A 17,582-nucleotide genomic window follows, 5' to 3' on the forward strand; every position below is an offset into this window, starting at 1 on the left:
TGCTTCCTTAAAGATTACCCAAACAACAAGTCAAAAGCCAAAATAACGAAATGCATTAACAAAAATCACATTCAGTCTCCTGTAAACCTTCCTGCCTCTAAAACAAATGCAGGATAGTCCTGCATTTTATTATAGGTTTCATCAGTAGATGCAGATCCAGAGCTGTGATTAGGACTTGAAAATCTTAGGCTGAAACTCAAAGATGCACTTCAGCTGCAAATATGTAGCAATTATCATAAAATGAAGTTCATTCCACATTTTAGCTAATTACCATGGAAACCTATATTCATTGGCTCCTAATTGGAAACTTTCCAGACCTGGAAAACATTGTAGGCTTAAGACTGCATAATTTCTTATTTAAGCAATTGTACTGTACTTCTGTGTTTGTGACAGTACACCACGGCAATTTTGGCAATAACCCTAGAGAAAATGTTTGGGTTCTTTTTTGAGAAGCCTGTCTTCGCTAGTATTTTTGACACTTTGGTGGGATAAGATTTCTTCATCAAGCTACTTCTACCATTTGTGACATTTGTACCTAAACATCCAGACATAAATATTACAGAAAGCTCACTAACTCCAAGTTAAAAATTAATACGTGAATATTGCTAAAGCCAAATAGTTTAAAAATCCTTATTATATAGCTTTATGAGTTTTTTTAATAGATTTAGGGATAAATTTTCAAACTTTTGTGTCAAACTATCATGTCAACTATCTTTAATGTAATATTTAAAAAAATATTTGCATTGACTTAAGCAGAGATGACACACTGATTTCCATCAATGCATTACCAAATCCATCTTCCAGATGTGAATATGTTCTAATAATAAAAACTGATGAATACATGAAGGTTTCATTAATAGTACTAGAACCCATGCAGACCTTCTGTAAAAATCAGATTATTCAGTTAATGGATTGGTTTTCCATCACCCCTTTACTTTCCTGAATATTTTGATCAAAACCACACAAATAGTCATTTTAAATGCATATTTTTTGTGTGTGTATATATGTATGACCTCAGTCACATAATCTTTATTAAAGACGGCCATGAATTCCAGTTGCGTGGATCATTTCAGAAAGGAGACTTTTAACTACAAGTTCCTAGATGATTGCTTTCTTTTTCAAACTACACAATTACACTCTCTGGCTTTCATTAGTACTGCAGCAAGTAATTTTCCCTACCTTTCAAAATGAAGGGTTCAAGCAAGAAATGTTTTTCTGGAGAGAAACATTCACTGAATTTCTGGGTTAGCTTGTTTGCAAAGTTTCCACCTTTTTTGTTCTCACGAACATGTGCATAACAGTCATGCCACTAGACCAAACTCAAGAGTCTTGCTGCATTATAGAGGTGTTGTCTGAACTAGCTGGTTTTAATCAGTTCTGGTTCAACTGCAACCATACTATTAGATTACAAGATAAATGCTTCCAAGCCTGCTATTAAAAGCAATCTACAAATGCATTTCTTTTATCTATTACTATCTTCAAGAAGTAAAAATGAATCTTTGCTAAGCACTTACAGAAAGGGCACAAAATACTTCAAATTATTTGAGTTACATTTTTTTCCTTTCTGTGGCTGGAAAGATTTAGCATTCCTGTTCCCCTTTCTCCCTGAAACTCACACAAAATATACACAGAGCAAAGGAATATGCAGATACTTACACCCTTATATGTATATATACAGTTGTCACACAGTGGTCATTGAAAATAACGTTTACCTGTAAGTTCCATGGAGTCTGTTATACTGTTAGGTGGCATTAGTCTGTACAAACTGATAGCACTAATTTGGTGGAATGGCATTAATTTGTACAGCCTAATTTTTCTCAATGGAATGCTACTTCATTCTAATTTCTGTTTTCTGCTAAAATATTAATTAAATTATGAGTAAAAAGAACATATTCCTCGAATTTACAAAACTAAAATGAAATGTGATTGTGTATAAAGCCATGATCTTCAGGTGGAGTAGAGTATGTCTATTTGAGTTTCAGATATGTCTTCAAGTACTTAAACTAGGAAATACAAAATCCTTTTTCATTTCCAGAGGGCTAAGATTTCATCTTGCATGTTAACAGGGCAGTGTGCAACAAAGCCGTTGGTTTGGTTGTTCTCTGTGTCAAATCAGCTTTCTGTGTTCAACCTCCCGTGACAGCGGGAAGCATGGAGAATCAATGCAACTGTTCCAGCATCTAGTGAAAACTTTTTTGGATCACTACAAGGAAGGTGTGGAAGTTTATGAAAACATACCTTTACTCTTTTTGTTCTTCAACTCTTGATTTGCACTTAGTCTTTGGCTCACAGGGGAGAAGGAAGGGGTAGACACCACACTCTTTAGTGACCAATGACAGAACCTAAGGGAATGGCAGGAAGATGTGCCAGGGGAGGTTTAGGTTGGACATTAGGAAAAGGTTCTTCACCCAGAGGGTGGTGGAGCACTGGAACAGGCTCCCCAGGGAGGTGTCATGGCCGGACAACACCCTCAGACACCTGGTATGAACTATGGGGTTGTCATATGCAGGTACAGGAGTTGGACTTGATGATCCTTATGGGTCCCTTTCCCTTCCAACTTAGGACATTCTATGATCAGAGCTGCAGTTCTAGATGGTGTTATTTACAGACCAGATTAGAGAAAGTCATTAAGCTTTTAGCCTTGTAACAGAATCCTCCTCTGCTGTTTGGTCTGAGGGATGAGGTCTGATTTCCTCAAATTTAAGTAGTTATATGTTTGCTGCTAGTTACAAAATGAGGATTTTTTGAGTTCATATTCTCTAAAATCCATTCCCATAAGTGGAACTCCAGAAAGCCTGATGGTGTTAAATTAGAGCATACCTATTTTAAACCTGACTGCTCTCTTAATTCTTTCATGCCTGTCAATATATTTTTTTTCTATATGCTTAGCGGGTTGCTCTGTTAGGATGGTAAAGGGAAAGCTGGTATGGCAAAGTGGGAGTTGGGAAATAAGAGGTTTTTTCCACTTCAGCTGTGAAGAAAATGAATGCAAGAAATTAAAATTAGACTTCATTAAATCAAAAAGCAAACCAAAAGAAACTCATTTTAGGCAAAATATTAACAAAAAATATTTATTATTAATTATGTTAATTATTGTTAACATCAGGGTAATAGATATCACTTTGTTAATTTGTATAGAAGTAAATAAAAGTGGTTGTGGTTGCCATCTCTTTCCCAGAAGTGCAATGCTTGAAAGACTCTCCAAGGATGCATATTTATTTACATGTCAGTCTTTAGTGATTCAAACAATAAAGCCCAGACCAGGATATCCCAGGTCAGGCAGAATAAGGGAAGTTTTCAGTTCACATGCTATATGTAACACACTATTTTGCACCAAGGTCTTTTCTATTGATCTAACTGCAGACAAAATGAACAAACCTGGTCTTTATCTTTTTAAAAGCCATCACAAAGACATCATTCCCCACCTTAGGATTTTCTTCCCCTCAAGACCAGCTGAGCAAAAACATGTCTTGGGGCCACTGTTGTCCTGCTGGGAAGTCATCTTCAGAGGGCAATGTTTCTCATTAGATTTTAACTTTTTGCAACCAAATACACCATAAAAAACAACTAAGCAACCAACCAAACCAAAACAAATCCAGTGAACAGTTAACTGAACCAGAAATAATATTTATGAAAGGAAACGGCTCCATGCTTTCCAGTGTATACCTTTCTTTATACATCCTTGTGTTGGTTAATCTTTCTGCGCATAATTGAGTTTATTTTTGTTATGTACATGCCTTCAAATAATGAATCTTGCCTAAAATCAGCATTTTACTTTCTGAAAATCACTTCTGGAGATAAAAAGTTGATGTGTGAACAAGACCTGTGTTCATCTAACTAAGCTAAACTCTTTCTCTGATGACGGACAAAGAGATGCTAAGAGGGAGATTGAATTAAATGTATTTTTTTAAGACAGGAATTAATTTTAAGTCTTATAAGGAAGAGATAAGGGAAGACATACATTAGCAGGATTCTGAAAGCAGAGAGGGCACTATAATTTGAAAACCTTAATATACCCATTTTATAAGGTTAATTTATATCCAGCATGTTATTAAAGTCATTTAACGGCATTCTCTTTCTAAAAAGACTGTTTAGGAGCTTGGATAGCACAATGACAGGTAGTAATAGAAAACCTAGAAAAATATAGTACTGTTGCATTAATTCAAACAGAGTAGGTTGGCTGGGCTTTACAAAGTTGGTCTCATAACCTTTTTACTTTATAATACTGTGAACAGCTAAGTAAAGTTCAGAATCTGAGTTCCACAATAATAAATGCTACACAAAATCTTTTTAACTTTTATTAAAGATAGAGAAATGAAAAGAGAAAACAGTTAAACTTTATGACATATGAGGAAATAATCAGGGCTAATTTTAAACAGCATGTTTTTCTATTACTCTCTGCTTTTACTCTAAAGCTTTTAGAAGCAGACTTCTTACAGGTTTTTCTATGGTAATAGCTGTCCATTTTGGATAAAGAAAAATAACTAAAAGTAGTTTAGATAGCTGATGTTGTTGCAATCTGTGTCCTTCAGAACAAAAGAAGATAAACACAGACAAAAAGAAGATAAAAAGAGCATCAAAGAGAAAGGAAAATGCAGCTGCCGCTTCTCAGCTTCACTTTTGAATTTTGGACTAGAGTTTAACAACATTTTAACTATGATGAAGGCCATGGTGAAGACGGCATACTCCTTCTTTGGGCACGCATGACCCAGGGCAAGTCTCAAGGCCTGAGATGTATCTGGTCACCCCATCAGAGACAAACGTCCTTTACTGCTCACAGCTGTGCTGCCTGAAGAGGTTACTTTTGTCAGCCAGAATAGGATGAAGCCTTTGCTCATTAGTTTTTCTCTGTGTGGTTTGGGAATTCCTCTACCAGCAGCAGACTATTTCAGAACATCTCTTTAGCAATCTCTATGAGATGAAGCTGTGGCTGGAAAAAAGACGGGTCATTTTTTATACAGAAGACTAGAAGAGATGAAAATCAGAAAAAAAAGAGAAAGGAGATAAAAAGATGAGATGGAAAGAGTGGTGGTATTAGGGCTTTATCTCATACTGTGAAGCTGGCATTTGCACTTAGCTGTCTCCATCTCACGTAGTATGTTCAGGGCATTTCTCACAAACTGGCTGTGAAAGTTTTGGGTGTTACAATGGAACCACGAAGATCTTGAGTGAGGGAGCCTGGGGGTGGATCTCAGTTCTTCCAGCAAAGAAACTAGTTATGACAGGAGGAATATCCTGTCCTGTTAGGTTTTTTTATCCACCAAGTGCAGTAATTTTTGGTCCCACACTCTTGTCTGTTAGACATGATCTTAGCATGGTCCTCTGTGGCTAATTTTGTGTTTCTTTTTTTTTTTTTCTTTAAAGAAAATAACAGCTTGACACAGTCAGTACAATACTGGTTTAGCAATCTCTGTGTAAGATAAATTCAGAAAGTCATAGAATTTGCATAGTAAACCAATTTCAATAATTACATTGACAAACCAAAACCATTAATTGAAGAATCCGTGTTTGAAGATCATGCCTTTAATTATAATGAGGTTAAATACTTATGACAAAAGCAAATCCTTCCAATGACATGTGAGTTGGGAAGAGAATGGTAATCCACATTAAGTTCTATGGCTGAAATTTATTATTCTCCATAGGCTGAAACATGCAAGTAAGCTATATCAGAAGTTGCATAATACTGATCTTTTTACCCTTGAGACTGTTGTAAATGTTTATCATTAAGGCAGCCACAGCTAGCCAGTCAGTGTCAATCAAAGCCTGTGAGGCATTTTAAAAATTAGTCCCTATTGACATATAATGTTACATGAATTAAAAGCAAGAGATGGAGCCATTTGTCATTGTAACAGCTAAGTTTCCAATTAACCTATTCAGTTACTATTATTGTATACACCATATCTATGCCATGCATTTTTTATTGCTCAATACATTTTAACTGAATAACACAAATGCTTGAAGGAGCTGACATTAAATAAGAAATCTTTGGGTTCTTTTAATCTACTGTGTGCATGGAAGAAGGAGGAGAATAACATTCCTTATTTTATTCTTAACTTCATTTTGCTTATTTTGTTTCACAGAATCATAGAATGGTTTCAGTTGCAAGGGACCTTTAAGATCATCTAGTTCCAACAAAGGCACCTTCCCATAGACCAGGTTGCTCAAAGCCACATCCAACCTGCCCTTGAACACTTCCAGGGATGGGGCATCCACAGCTTCCCTGCACAGCCTGTTCCAGTGCCTCGCACCTTCATGGAGAAGAATTTCTTGCTTATAACTGATCTAAATCTACCCTCTTTCACTTTAAAGCCATTGCCTCTTGTCCTGTCACATCACCTGTCCTGCCCTTCTAAAAAGTCCCTCTCCAGCTTCCTTGTAGGTCCCCTTTAGGTACTGGAAGGCTGTTAGAAGGTCTCCCTGGAGCCTTCTCTTCTCCAGGCTAACCCCCCCCTCAACTGTCTCAGCCCCAACCCATGTGCAAGACCTTCCATTTGGCCTTGTTGAACTTCAAGAGGTTTGCGTGGGCTCATCTCTCCAGCCTGTTGAGGTCCCTCTGGATGGCATCACTTCTCTCCAGCATGTCGACTGCACCACTCAGCTTGATGTCATCAGCAAACTTGCTGAGCTTGCACTCAATCCCACTGTCCATGTTGTTGACAAAGACACTAAACAGCACTAGTCCCTGAGGAGTGCCACTTGTCACTGGTTTCCACTTGGGCATCGAGCCATTGACTGCAACTCTTTGAGTGCAAGATTCCAGTCAATTCCTTACCCACCAAGTGGTCCATCTGTCAAATCCATGTCTCTCCAATTTAGAGATAAGGATGCCACGCAAAACAGTGTTAAATGCTTTGCACAAGTCCAGGTACTTCATATTTCTTCACACAAAGCAAGACTTATAACAAAAGCCTTTCTAACAACATTTTTGGGGCCTGATTTGGTGATAACGAAAGGTAATAGGGTATTCTTGGCCAGAAAGAATCCAGAGTAGAGATATACAACCCAGTGATGTAGACTAGCTTAAATCTGTTGATGATAACTGAGTTGCTCTCACATTTTACCAGCGAAGTTGAGATTAGAAGCTAATCCATATTTTTCAAACAGTTCCTTGGGTTCACTTCTGCACACCTGTAGTGAACCTAGCTGGAACTGTATTCCTTTGTGGGTCTGTTGGTGTCCCCCAAAATGCATGGTCAATTTTCTTACCATGATATTTGACAAGGAATGAGGGAGCAGAAGGAAAGACAGGATGACATTCTTGCAACTGTATTGCAGCATTTCTCTATTCCCTGGAAAGTCATCACCCAAAGCATAAAGAATCAACTCAGCAGCTGGCTGATAAACTGCAATAATGTAAAACTGATGCTGTGTCAGGAGCTGCTTTTCTTTAATTAGAGTAGGAAACTACTCTTTAATTATTCTGTATTGCTCTAGATTTTAAGTGGTGAAGTATCTTTGTTTATCTCAGTTTCTAAAATGTAGCTCTTTCAAGTATTAATCTAATATTCTCTATCAGAACAGAAATTCTACCAAGATTTTTCTTGAGTTATTTGCATTCGAAATGCTGATTTTTGCATAGCAGTTTTTAAGTATTTTAGACATTGATTTGTCATTTGTTTGGCCTCTTGCACTCAGAGAATATTATAGTTCTATTAAATGACTCTTGGATGATCCTGCATTTTAAAGTGACAAAATGTCATGAAGAAGGAGGTGTTTTCCAAAGAGCAAGAATAAGGAAAACTTAAAATAAAAGAATGTATTTCACATATAATATCAAGTAGTTACACAAATCTGCTAGAGTATGGAAGAATAATCACAAGTAAAAGAGAGAATTGTTAGAAACTCTCTCTTCTAGAAGAGTTCTACTCCAAAGCTTATTACCAGATACTCTGTTTTTAATTTTCAAAAACAGTCAAGAGGTCTTAGATGTTAAAGTCCCACTGGAAGTGCCCTTGAAAGTCCTTCCTAGGACAACCACCTGGAAGGAATTTTGTGCAAGGAGTAATTAGGAACTAGGTTGTACCTGCAAGCTGAGCAGATGCTGAATATACCATCTGTATAGCAACTCTAATTCTGCACAGAATTTAGGCCTGTAATGTCAGCTTTCTTATTAATCCGATTGCCCTCATTCACCACTGTACTTTCCACTGTGTATACTCCATCTACAGGAAGAACACCCATAGACAACTGATTGCATTGTTTTTTAAATTCTTAAAGTTTTTTTTAATTATTAAAAATCTCCCTTTAATGAGAGTTAGGTGATTTACTGAACTAACGGTACTTGTTTCGTTGTAACATCCTGCTACCATTTCTTGACTTGAGGCTGAATATTATATGAACATGGTGGAGCACAGGTACTGCAGGGTATGGACTGGCCAGAAAAGGTAGAAATAAAGGCAGGGAAAAGGGGATTGCAGGGAATGTTAAGACCATGGGAAACTGCAGAGAAATAGGCAGGACAAAAAGAAACAAAAGAATCAATATGAATCAAATTCCTCTGAGGAAGGTGTTTTAAAAGGTTTTTACCTTCACACTAGAGAACTCTCTACTGCTATTAAAATAATGGCAAAATTCCTGAAAAAGTTTACAGGAGATCTTTATTTTCCCAATATAAATCAATAATAAGTGCCTTTAAAATCATGAAGCTGAGAAAAGAGTTGATTGGTCTCTCACAGGGTAAATACAAGAAAGAAGAGCAATTTACAATGAAGAACTGGCATAAAACAAATCAGTGTACATTAGTGAGGAATGAATTCAGGCTGGAAATTAGAAGCTATCTAACCATCTCAAGGCTCAGCATGTGACCCAGAAAAATAATCCATTTCATGTTAGAACATGAGAAATTTTTGAAGGCAGTTCCATGATTATTTTACAGATTTGAAAATGAAAAACAAAAACAATCAAACAACACAAACAAACAAACAAAAACACACACACACACACACACAAAAAAAACAAAAACAAAAACAAGTAAACATTCAAAACCAACCAACCAACCAACCAAAACCAGAAAGCAAACAAACAAAACCCAGAAACAAGAAACCCGCTCCTGTCAACTGTTCAGTTGACCTGCTGTTTATCATCACATACTTAAACTTCAAGCAGCAATTATCTTCTCACTATGTATGTGGACACAGCAAAAAATAATCTGAATCGAATACAGCTAACATAATAGAAATTGTAACAAATAGCATTGAGGTTTAAAGACAGCTATTTAGGCAAAAGATTAAATTATGATAATGTCTTCCATAGACATTTTAAATAAATCTGTCAGAATCAGCTAAGTTCACAATAAGTGAGATAAGGCTATGATCACATTTATTAGATAGAAATGACAAAAGTGAGTAATTTCTGTGAGTGGGGAAAACCAAGATAAAAATAGGAAATAGCTTTTTGGAAAAATGAGAACTTAGAGTTAATTCAAGACAAATATTCTCTGTTTACTTTTTAAGCTAAACACCTTACTTTGCAAGCATCAAATGATCCTAGATGTAGCTCAGGTTTCAGATTTGAATTAAAATATTGGTGCAGTAGAAATTATTACAGCCAAGTAACAAGAATGACATAACGAGAAGCATCTCCTCTTTGAAATGTTTCACTGTGCCTTTACTATTTATCCCAATGCCTTAGGATTCATGTAGAAACAAGGGACTATTATCCTGTGACAATGTTCTGTTCAATTCATATTATCTCTTAATTAAATTAATGTATGCTGTATTGCAGACACTTATTAAAGTAATTGTTTGCATAAAGCAGGGCTATCATAGATATAAACATTCCAGTCATCTTGATATAATTCAGAGATCTTTGCTAATGATTGGAGTAAAAGTCTGGATTTGGTTTGCCCTCTGTGATAATAACTTACTAGAAATAGGGGTAAATTATTATGCAAATTCTTTACTAGGCTTACAAACCCAGTTAAAACTATAGAAGGAAGATTAAAAGAAATATCGTGCAACTGTGAGGCTGGGTGATCCTGTTTTCAGACTCAAATATCTAGGAAATGTTTCAATTCATACAAAGCAAATATATGTAAATGAGTAAGAGTACTACCTCTCTGCCTCAGAACATGATATAATGGATGGTCAGGGACGGCTTCTTCTCTGGAGTCATGAGCCTACATCTTCACAGTGGGCATTAGACTCAAATTCATCAATAGCTTTGAGAATTTCAGCACCACTGTCTGAGATAAATTTAGGTGATTAAGACTAATAATAATGTACATTTCTCTTTAAGGGAAACTTTCTGAAAGAGTCACCTTTTTTATTTTTATTTATTTATTTATTTATTTATTTTTAGAGGGTTCTCCCAACAGCTATTAACTTAGTAATGTAATATTAAGTGAAGAATTGTCATGACATGTTCTTTGACTAGTATTAGTTAACAAAGCAATGATACTATTGTCCTGAACATCACCTTGGATATCTACTATGTAAAATACTTAGGAATCAAAATCAGCCTTTGATTGAACACTTCATTTTCACTGAAATGGACATTAATTGCACAGATTACTGAACCAAACTTGTCATTTATAGTCTTTACTGATATATTCTATGCAGCCTTGATAACAGTCTTAAGCAGATCGCATCTTCAAACATTGGCAAGACTGGATCTAGAAACACACCAGAAGACTATAATTGCTAAATTATATTATAAGGTCATATCCTTGCAATGAGAAAAGAATAATGACAATACGGTTTCCTCATACATAGTTATTGCAGCTTTAGTCATGATGAAGATACAGAATTTCCTTTTATTTATCAACTGCCTTAACATAGCCAAATGTATATTCCTGAAGTTCAAGATTTTGCTGAATGACTCAACTGCCTTTATGATACCGGAAAAAAACCCACAGAATTATGTAAAAATCATGGAATTGGCCCCCAACCCAGGAAGAGATTGGTTGCTATGGCTGCTGCTTGTGAAGGCAGCTGGGCTTTTCCAGCACCTGGTTATTGTAGTATATTAAGTGGCAATCTCCAAGCACCAGAATTAATATATGTATATATGTATATATATATATATATGTATATTTTATTTTTTAAATAAAACCTTCATAGGCAGCTTTAAGAAAAACATTTCCTATTTGAATATGCAATTCTCTACTTTCCTCTTTCTGTAATATTTCAGTTACTGGGCTCAGCCAGATATACTTTATAGGACTTGAGGGACAAATTGTCTCTTTCAGTATTGTAAATTTTATACTCCTGATAAATTCAGGTTGATGCTACGACATTTACTTTCACTTGTAAGGAGAGGTAGGATAATTCATTTATATCTATTCCTCTCAACTGCTGCTTTCTTTTTCTGCCATGAAACTGGAAAGAAAAAAGGAAAAAAAGAGATTATCTGGATTCAGGGTTGCTATATTCTTAATTTTGAAACACATTTTTAATTGCTAACATCAACCTGTATTTGAATAACTTTTGCATACTCTTCTAAAACAGTGTGATCAATTTTTCTTTTGGATGAAAGGATCAATTGCAACTAAAAAATGAAGTAAGCATATCAAAACAAACTTTAATTCACAATTCACTTAGACAAAGCTGATTGTCCTCCTAATTTCTTTTCTCCTGTTCTAGAATTAAAACCAGAAGGTGTTTTGTTTCCTTTGTACATGTCATTATTTATGCTTGTATGATGTCAACTTGCTATACTGCAACAAGAATTTTAATGTTCAGCTATGATGACTTTCAGAGGGAATCAGATGGTTTCAAGACTTAAGTTGTGATTGGAGATATTCCAAATCATTACCTAAATTTACATTCTATTCTGTCTGGAAATGTATTTTTATAACTTCCAGACCTTGCCCTATTTCTTTTGAAGTGAATAGGAATTTTGCATTTGACTTCAGTGTGAAAAGAGCATCCCTGTGGCTTTTAAGGAATGACTGAAAGTCACCGAATCATAGAATCACAGAATAATCGAGGTTGGAAGGGACCTCAAAAGACCATCTGGTCCAGTTTTCTGTGGGAGAGGGAGCCTAGATGAGAACTACTCCGTTCTCCTGACAGCTGCTTAGATATGACTCATTGTCTAAATTTTATATTTTATTTTATTTTAAAATTGAAAGTGTCACAACATCTAGAAAAGACTTGTAGTCTTGCAGAGGATGGATGGTTATGGACATAAGAGTAATGTTGTCGAAGAGAAATATCTTTTATGCACATGTACTGCTGAAACATTTTTTACATTTGAAGCGCAATATAGCAGCCACTAAATTTATGTAGGAGCTCTTTTGTATGACAGGGGTGAAATCCTGCTTCCCTTAATCATCAGGTAGAATCCTTCAGGAGTAGAGGATCTGACTACTAATTCTGCTTTGAAATGGAAAACTTGGAGAGCAGAAGATTTCACCACTTAAAAGAACAAGGTATACGGATATCAGTCATCTTATAATTCAGATGGGTCCCTTGTTGCAAAGGTTGTGCTAAATTTAGGAATGGTTTTGAGCTGAGGAAGAAAACCTATAAAAGTCTGCAGAAAGCCCTAGTTGGGCTGTTGGGCTTTTTTTTTGCTTTTTTTTGCTTGTGAGACTTCTAACATATTTGAAATTAAACAAACGCTTAATTAAGGCCAAAACCCATCAGTTTACAGGACCAAAATATCATTATTTAGGAGAATAATAGAATAATAGTTGCCAGACTTGGCTGATTTGTACTGTGAGTCATAAAGAACAAAAAGAAGAATATTATTCTTTTATTCAGTCACTCTCATGCTGTCTTTCCCTCTCAGCTTAAGAAGCAGAGAGAGTAGGAAAGCAAGCATTCATCTAAAATGAATCTAATGATTATTTTGGCCATAAAGACAGATTAATATTTTTGGCAACTTACATTTTTCCTTCTGCAGCTGGAATTCAGCAGCCCATAGCTGTCTGCCAATGCAGATGCATAATCTAGGCCATTGCCTCACAACTGCTTTTGTGAGTGTCGTTAAAAGAAACACTTTCCAGATAAGTACTGCGAGAATCTTAAACATAGAGTTTGAATAAAAATGGCAGGATTCACTTGTCCAAGCTGGATCAGAGGAAACAGCCGGTTGCACAATTTAGGTATGGAGATATTTCTTCTCAGTTCTAATAAATGCACATAATTCTTTCCTCCCTAACTACCCATAGAGATATAGCTGGTAGTTCTAATTCAGAGGATGCTGTATTGACAAAATCAAGCATTTGTCACAATAACCTATTAATATGAATGCAATCATCATATTATCTGGAGTATGAGAATAATTAAATCACCAGAATGTTTACCTGTTCACAGACCCAAGGCTTTTTCAGCTAATGTCCTGACTTGATAGCTCTCTTTTCAAGTACACTTACAGTGCTGCAATGATACTTTTTTCACCTTTGTAATTTTGCCACTTGCTTGCCCATTTGTTCTGTTCTTCTGTTCCCTCTCCTTCTCTCTCTTTCTGTACACACACACGCGCACGCATACATATGCATATATGTACCTATTTAAGAATATAGTGAGCAATGTCCTCCTATTTGTGACCTGAGTGGAAATGGGTGATTTGTGTGGGATTTGGAGACTGTTATTTACTCAACTGTCTCCTGTGATAGCACTCCCAATAATATTCCTGATGAAACAAAACCATTAAACTCTTAAGTTTCAATAATGTTCTATCCAATGCAATACTTTTATGGTGCTGAGAGAGATCTCCTTCAAATCAGGGCAATTTTGTGGAACTGTCATCTATTACATATAATAAAAATATTTCTGCATTTGGTTTTTCACCTCTGGAGGTCACCTTTTCTTAAAGTATTATACAAGCAGCTTAGAGCAGATTGTTCAGGGCAAAATTTCCAGCCTTTCTGGGAAACTTGCTCCAGTGTTGGATTGCATTCATTCTGTTGTTGTTCTTTCAAATATATACTCAGAATTTCCCCTGTTGTAACTTGTGCCTGTTGTCTCTCTATCGTTGTCTCTCTCAACTATCTCTCTCATTGTTGATTTCCAAGAAAAGCCTGGTTCCTTTTATTCTACCCACCCTCATCAGGTGGTTGAAAATAGCAGTAAGATTCCCTTTAGAAGCCAGTTCTTTCAACCTCCTTTCCTACATCACGTGCTCCAGCCTCTAACCATCACCAGCTGAATTCCAATTAGTTGTTGGGGTTTTTTTGGAACAATGGCATGTTGGAAAATGCAGCATAGTAGAAAGACCTTGACAGTGGAAGTCACAAATTTACTGCTTCTTTTTCTTTCACAAGCTCTGCACCATCCTTCTGTCTGTTCCGGCTTACGTGATGTTTATATTTTAAGTCCAGAAGCAGTCTGTCCTCTGCATAACACAATGCCCAACCCGATACTCCTTCCCAACGTCAAAACAGTTAAGGACCATGTTACAAATAGGTCTGGGAGGGTCTGCAAAATAAATGAGGTTCGTTAAAGCTTCCTAATTAGAGATGGTTTCTTATGGAGTAGCAAAGTTTTTCCTTTGTCATCAATTCACAGCCTTCTGAGGAAATGGCTACAGAAACTATATGGGCTGCACTGATCCGTCATGCCAAGCTTCACCCATTCTACATTAGGTCAGTTCAGGTGCATCTCTATCACAACTGGTGAACCTCTGATTTCTGCACTGTCCAATAGTAATTTTCTGCGGATATGTGGGTTCACATATCTGTGTATCTACCCATGTGTCTATCCCATGGTTTACAGAATTACAGTTAATCTAGAATAAAAAAAATATACAACCTGAAACAATGAATTACTTCTTTGTGGCCATTAATAGTGAAATACGCTGGACATTAGGTGTGAATTAAATACCTGCTCTGTACCAGCTGATGCAAGATAGACCTTGACATCTACTTTGTGGTGCTTTTCATGCTAGAATATTAATTCTGTGTAGACAGAGCATATGAAATGGCAGAGACCTTTTATTCTAAAAACTTAGTCTGTATTCTCTAAAAGCTTCCCTAACTAGTAACTATTTCTGACATCAATTATGGAGAAGAGTCACAATGTTTTAATGGAATACCTTTCTGAAAAAAAAAAAAAAAAAGTTAATTAGATGCATATACTCCTATGCCATTAACAAAAGTATTATAAAAAGAAGACAAAGATGGAAGGAGAAAAGAGCAGAGGAGATGAAGAATTTTTTTTTTAAAAATACCAAGTTAAAACATTTTTGATCTCTAACTGATAATCACCAGAGTTATCAAGAAAGAAGCCAGAAACTCTTCAGTGTGGTATTTGGTAAACCTTAACCATGTGTAACAGCGCTTGTTGGCCAATTTGATGGCTGCATTCATCAAGATCCTTTTTCAAGCAGTATTGTAGTGAACATATTGTAGTCAACATTGTCTTAAGACAAAAAAAAAGAACTATAATGAACCACAATGGTCATCCCTTAATGTTTTTATATTCCTGCCATGAAGACAGATGTGTTCCTTTTGTACTGCCTGCTACATGTATCCCTGAAGCAATAGTCAGATGAGGTTGCTGATGTTCATACATGAATCATAAGCTTGAATCAGAATATTTTGAGTTGACTGAAGCCAAAATGTGTGACTGGAAAATAAAGTTGTTTGTATTACACATTAACAAAAACCTGCAAAAATAACTTGTTAACATGGGCTATATTAAATGCAAACATTAATTGTGTCAAACACAGAATATAAGTTAATAGTTTCTTGGTATTTGAATAAGCACTTAAAAATTATCCCACAGTGGCTGAAAAGAAGCAAGGATATTATCTGCTACATTTACTGGAACTTTCTCTGTAATAGTTACTCTCTTGTGTTTCTGATTATAGAACATTTGAGGGGTTTTGCTGGCATAAGAACACCAAAAGAGTTTCAAGAAAGAATTAGAAGTTTGTGAGCTTTTAACTGCTTATCCTACATGAGAGATATTTTTTTTTCTTTTTCCTTTTATATGCAAAATGTAGCATCTTCAGAGTTACCAAACTGTAAAAGGTATTTTACAAAGGTATATTATTATTTTACAAAGGTATATTATGAGCAATGTGAGATGCTCTGGCATTAGAGAAGCAAGCAATTAGAGAAGTAGTATTACAACAAACCTCTGTACTGAACTGTGGGGTGAAGCCACTTTGACTGTAAATTTCCTTACCATTTTTTTAATCTATTCTTACAATATATTATACCTATTATGCTGATAGAGTTTCTCGGAATGATTCATCCATTCATGTAATTATATCAATGTACGTTATCATAACATTGTCTCTGAACAGATTACATAGTATATATGATGAATTCAGTGTTATAAGATTTCAGAGAAGGTACATTTCTTTATTACTAAATTATTCTAATTAAAGAATAAGGTGTCATATTTGCCAAGGCTGTACAGTCTTGAAATTAAAAACCTTGTCGCGATCAAAATCATCAAGAGATTAGAACTGAAATAGCAATCAAAAATGTCAGCTGAATATGTAGAACTGCATAATTAAAATCTTACTCCCCAAATTGAATCAAATTCACATTCATATGCTGAGATTCTTTCAGTAAGACATGTTTTTATGTCAGTATATTTACCAATGCACTTTTAGATGCAAAAATGTGACTTGTTCCACTAACGAAATAAAATATAACTTGAAAAGGTGGTTAGTTTTTGCAACATCTTTTGTCAAAGTACCATGCATATTAACTTGGACATTTGAGCATAAAAAACCCCTCTCTATTTAATGTGTAAAAAGACTGTTTTAATAGAATATTAACATAGCAAAAAAAAGCCAGTCATCTATGTAAAGGCTCCTGCATTTTTTTTCTTCATCTTTAAGCAGGTGAAAAAAAAAAAAAATCCTCATATTATTTAATTATTTTGTAACTTTGGATTCCCATATGGAATTTAAGAGACCATGGAGAAAACTTAAAAACTGAAAATATTCATCTTCGGTAAAAGAGGAACACAATAATGAATCTTAAGGGACAGAGCCTGTATAAAAAAAACATGGATGAAAAAGTGGGTCAGTACAGGACATTATCTTCCATGTCTATTAGAGGATATTGCCTCAAAACCAAAAAAAAACCCTTCTTCTCATAATTAAATAACCATTAGCTTAAATTCTACAGTAGCTCTGACTACATATAATGCGACCTCCATGTTTATAGAAACAAAACATAGTATAATTACAAAACATAATTAACTATACTAATTAAGCTATAAAATAGTAATAACTCCCAGTAAGCATCTCACTACAGTTTGCTGCTTACCTGAACAGATGACTGCAAAGGAAGGCTAAAAGGACTAGGTGCAGGAGCAAGGGCAAAAGTTCATCCTGCTGCAGAAGTCAATTGATTTAGAAAATCTGCTGGAGTAGTTGGTGAAAATCACTATCAACAAAAAGCATGCGCAGCAGATGGTTGTCCAACAGCCGAAATTTGTGTGTGCAAGGCTGCAACAGCTCCTCTGGTTGCTGGTGGCCTTACCTGCAATCTGAAAGGACAAGAAGGGGTTTGTCTCAAGTTTTGTTAGTCTGATCTCCGAAAGAGCAGCTTAGCCAGCACTGCTCTCAAAGAAGAGCCAAGATGTTACCCGGAGAAACTTCTGGTTAACAGAGAAGAAATAATGGGGTGTTTTCACTTCCAGAGCCCAATACATAAAATTACTTCATAG

At 35.7% G+C, this 17,582-nt stretch overlaps 1 long non-coding RNA gene across 1 annotated transcript in view; it reads right to left on the bottom strand.

Annotated features, from left to right (window-relative positions):
• Positions 1–10,288: 10,288 nt before the first annotated feature.
• LOC135579049 (uncharacterized) overlaps positions 10,289–17,582 on the bottom strand; it is a 29,168-nt gene continuing 21,874 nt past the window's right edge. Inside the window, exons 2-3 of the long non-coding RNA XR_010471347.1 lie at positions 17,180–17,402; positions 10,289–14,366 (exon numbers count right to left, since the gene is read on the bottom strand). This is a non-coding gene — a long non-coding RNA (uncharacterized LOC135579049). The remainder of the gene's footprint in view (positions 14,367–17,179; positions 17,403–17,582) is intronic.

The sequence above is a fragment of the Columba livia genome, chromosome 3 (genome assembly GCF_036013475.1).
Source record: "Columba livia isolate bColLiv1 breed racing homer chromosome 3, bColLiv1.pat.W.v2, whole genome shotgun sequence".
In the NCBI taxonomy this organism is placed as follows: domain Eukaryota; kingdom Metazoa; phylum Chordata; class Aves; order Columbiformes; family Columbidae; genus Columba; species Columba livia.